This window comes from Pungitius pungitius, chromosome 1 (genome assembly GCF_949316345.1).
Source record: "Pungitius pungitius chromosome 1, fPunPun2.1, whole genome shotgun sequence".
In the NCBI taxonomy this organism is placed as follows: domain Eukaryota; kingdom Metazoa; phylum Chordata; class Actinopteri; order Perciformes; family Gasterosteidae; genus Pungitius; species Pungitius pungitius.
In genome coordinates this window covers 3,483,785-3,488,331 of record NC_084900.1, presented here as the reverse complement: position 1 = coordinate 3,488,331, position 4,547 = coordinate 3,483,785, and positions in this window count along the sequence as shown.

Below are 4,547 nucleotides of genomic sequence, written 5' to 3'. Positions count from 1 at the left end.
AAGCTCATCGCAGCAAAAGTGTTCACCCCAGAGAGAAGACCCCCCCCCCCCCCCCCCCCCCAAAAAAAGGGCATGAAGTGAAGCGGGAGCTGCATCGTCCTGAAAGAGAAACAAGCATGAAGGACGAAGGAGAACCCTGCCAGCGAGATGCTGCTGCTCGGCGCAGATGGACGGCATCATGGCGTCCAGATTTGTCCACCTCCGGACTGGTGCCCCGTCTGGTTAGATAGGCACAGCCCCCCCCACACCGAAGATCTATGGTTTCAACCACACCCTCCAGATATTCCCTCATGGGCTTGTAGTGTTCTGATTGGTTTGATCGAGGCAGGTGTCCTTTTCATTTTGTGTCATATTTCAGCTTATTTGAATTCCGCCTAAAGAAGCTTTTTTTGTGTGTTAATCTTGGCTCACTCTGCCAGTGAATTAGACCGTTTTGGACAACTTTTTTCGCTGACAGCTTGATTTCTCGCCGTCATGCTGCAGCTCATGGAAGCAGAACATTGTGGCGGCTGGGTGTTTGATCATCCGTTCTGTTCAGTATGCAGAACACGCTGTGTATGAAACTGTGTGCTCTGGTGCGAAAGGAAACCCGCGCTTACATCCACGAAGAAACTTTTGGAAGCACAAAACTCAATTTCCGCCGCGGCATCAACAGCCGAGTGATAAATCACCTGCACCGCTCATTACATCTGCAGCAGACAGTTGGAAGGACCCCTGAGGCAGCAGCAAGGGGGGGGGGATAGAGGAGGAATCAAACACCCCCCCCCCCCCCTCTGCAGACACCCAGCTTCGGCCTCGTCGTTCCGAGACGCAACACCACAAGAGTCCATCGTGACCTCCGGCCAACCGGCACGCAGCGAGGAGCGGCGCCGGACGGAACAGACTGCGGCGCCGTGCACCGTGCACGTGGTCGCATCCTGCATACGCTATTTCCATCTGGAGATTTATTTTTTATTCAAGCGGGGCCGCTGTAAAAATCACACTATTAAAAAAAAACAAGCAAACGTTGTGAATGTTTGTGACGCGTGTCTGGCAATGTGACCATGATCTTCTCTCACAATATTTATCATTGTTGATATATATGTGTATGCACAAATATACAACTCCCTGTAGTAATGTTGTCATAACTATGTCACTAACTCCTACAGGCGGATGGAAACGAGCCACAGCCTTTAATCTGACATCAACCTACAACACAACAACAGTCGACCACTCACCGATGAGCGGAAACAAACACAACAACGGCTTGTTTACTTCATCATTCATCGGGTTTGACGCCGACAACAAGCGTCAGACTGCAAATCTCTCCTTTCTTTCCACAAAGAGTGACCATGACGATGGCCAAGTATAGCCGGCGGCCCTTCAGTGCCTGCGTGGGATGACTAATGGAACAAACATAATTGCAGTGGGCTATAAGTATCCACAGGGGGCAACAGTGGGCACCGGGGGGCTGCTGACTGATGGCAGGTGTCCGTTTCGATGCCTGCTGCACCCAACCAAAAAAACAAAACAAAGAAAAGCGGCGTAGTGACTGCACTACGGGACAGTGAACAGGAAGTGAGAGCTGTGTGTTACAGGGTGTGTGTGTGTGTGTGTGTGTGTCGCACAGAGGCATTAGTGTGAGTCAGAAGCAACACTGGAGAGAAGATGGTCTGTTGGCATAACTGTGAATATTCATAATTTTAGAAGCATATCAGTGATGCATGAGCATTGTCACAAATAGTTCTGTCAGACCAGGGGGGGGGGGTGTCAAAGACAGAGAAGCTATATGCAACCATCATTATGTCATAAAACGTTTCCTTGCTTTTATCCTATGAGGCTGGTTGAAAATGACAAGTGTGAAGATTGTGATAGGTACTGTAGCACAATTAAGAAAATCCTGTTAATTGTGTATGAAATGATAAAACTGATAGTCAAATAAATTACCCATGTACTGTATGGAAAAAAACGTGTTTTGTATCAAACAAAACAACGTGATAATTAATGTCATAAAATAACCCAATTCATTTAAACTAATCATTACGACATGATGGTTTTCTTCAAGGGGTCTGAGACACGAGTAGAACATCATGATGTGATTTAGGCCAAATTGTATTATTAAATTATAAAAAATGCTATAATCACATAATATATTCTTAGTTGTGTTTCAACAATGGAAAAAAAATATATTACGTTAATAAAGAATAGTGGCGTATCTAGAAACTCGCCCACAGGGAATTAGCATCTGACAGCTAACGTTAGCTCGCTAACTCGGCTATTCAAGTCGATTTAACGTTAGCAACTTTTAAACGTGCATTTGGCGAACAGTTTATTTTTTCACACAATAACTCCACTCTTAACGTTCACTCCTACTATCATTATTGGCGGTAGTTTTCAGAAAAAAAGTTCTGAAACGTCAAAAAGTATCAGTAGTTAGGTTAGCAATAAGCTAACGTTAGTCAAGCATATAGCGCTAGCCGCTAGCTAGCTAGCTAAAGGCCGCACAAATTTCCCTGTGGAGTTTTAAGAGACCAAATATAGCGATAAAAGTGAGCAAACGTTAAACTCACATTAATGAGGTTTCCACTGGTACGTCTCCATGTGAATAAGAATGTTGCTCATAAATTCTGCCGCATAAATTAGGAGGTTTTAGATCAAACGTTAGCCGTACGGACTCAATGTTGTGTTTACAGCTTGTTTCTGCTGCCCCCAAGTGGCCATAACCGGTCAATGCGGGTCATAGAATGCATGCGAGGCCTCGTCTGCAGGAAACCACCATCCTTTTTATACCACGTGTTATTGTTATTTTATTTTAGAAGCCTTTTAATATAAAAATACTAATATTAAAACAGTTTGCATGAATGGTAAACATTATAATTACTGGTATTTTGATTTGTAGTCAACTATCATGGGTATTTTCAACACAGGTTACAAATATGTTTAAAGCCGTTTTCATTGAGAATACAAAAAATAATAACTGATGTGCGTTGCTTACTTTAACAAGCGTTATTTCTGTTTTTCTCACCTTGCTTTAGAGCTTGTTTTTTTGCAGGAAGGTTTCACTTGGCTTGCAATGCCACATTCGTTCATGCGAACGGGTCATCCAATTGACTTTTGAGATTGAATTTTTTACACAATAAGCCAGGGAAACTTGTTAGAATAACAACTAGAATCGAGTTGTTATTCATCCACTTGTCTCCTGTGGAAAAGTAAAAAAAAAAAAAAACGTTTTCCAAGATGCTGTCACTCGTCACTGTCACTACTCAAAAGACAAAAGCACCGCAATAGTCTCACCACGCGCCAGACTTTCACACTTATTTCAATAACAAGAATGGATATCACCCTCATATTTTGGGGGGAAAACAATAACATTTTCAAGAAAAGAAAGGACAAACTGACTCATTATTGTGCCTGACAGTTAAGAAATAATTAATTTAAGCAGTTTTCTGAGCTCACACATCCTGCTTTCAGTCTGCTTTGACCTCCGGGTGACCCTGTGATTCACAGTGTGACTAACGGCGGGGTCGGCTTGAGGAGCACTTCACCCAAAAGTGATATTTTTGGGCCGTTAGGTAATGTCAGAGTTTTTCCATGTACGCGAGTGTGAATAATGCCGCGCAGAAAGAGGAAACGAGGTGCTTGAAGGGGATGATATTGAACAGAATCAGGGGCGGCACATGGTCCCTCTAAATCATCTTTAAAGAATACACTTGACAGGTGCACCCCCCCCCCCCCCCCCCCTCTCCCCCAATAAAACACGAAAATGACCATGAGTAACAGGCCACAGTTGCAGCACGAGGTGCAATAAATCGTGTTTTGCAGATCCGCTGCATCCGGCCTCCGTGATCCATCCTCGCTCAAGGCTCTGCACGCATCTCCTGAGCGCAGTGTTGACAGTGAGGGATCACCTTCATCCTTCTCAGACTGTGTTAGAGTGACCACATGAGGACAAAAGCCTGCATTAAAAGTTCTCTGACGCCGCCAGGGGGGGGGGGGGGGGAGGAGGGTGCAGAGTCAGACCTTTTTCCTTATCAAATTCTCTCTTTTGAATGTTTTTTTCCCCCAAATCTTTTCAGGGACGGATGTCCAACCCCAATAATGACAACGTGCAACCATTTGTCCACCAGACAACACGATTTACTTTTCTTTTTCTAGGAAGAAGGAAGAAATGTCGAGCTACAAGGCATCAGAAACAAAATTAAACTTGAGACTGTAAATAAAGGACGAGGATGAGAGAGCATTGAGCATCCACACATTCCCGGTTCATTTTGATTACCATTGGGCACTAATTATAAGATACATATTACTTTATATGTAGCCTGCCCACGCATTATTTGGGTTTCATAAGCAGTAAAAAACTTAACAACTGACTGACGGTCGACTTGGTAACCATGGAAATATTATTTTTAACCTGCTTTGCAGCCGATCTGTACTTCCCAAACACACTGAGAACTTGAATACGTGTCGAGCATCTGCATATCTTTAAAAAAACAACAACTTTTTAGAGAGAAACTATTGGAATGGAAACGCCATGCTTCCAAAATGACGTCATCCTCTTCCAGGAGGTC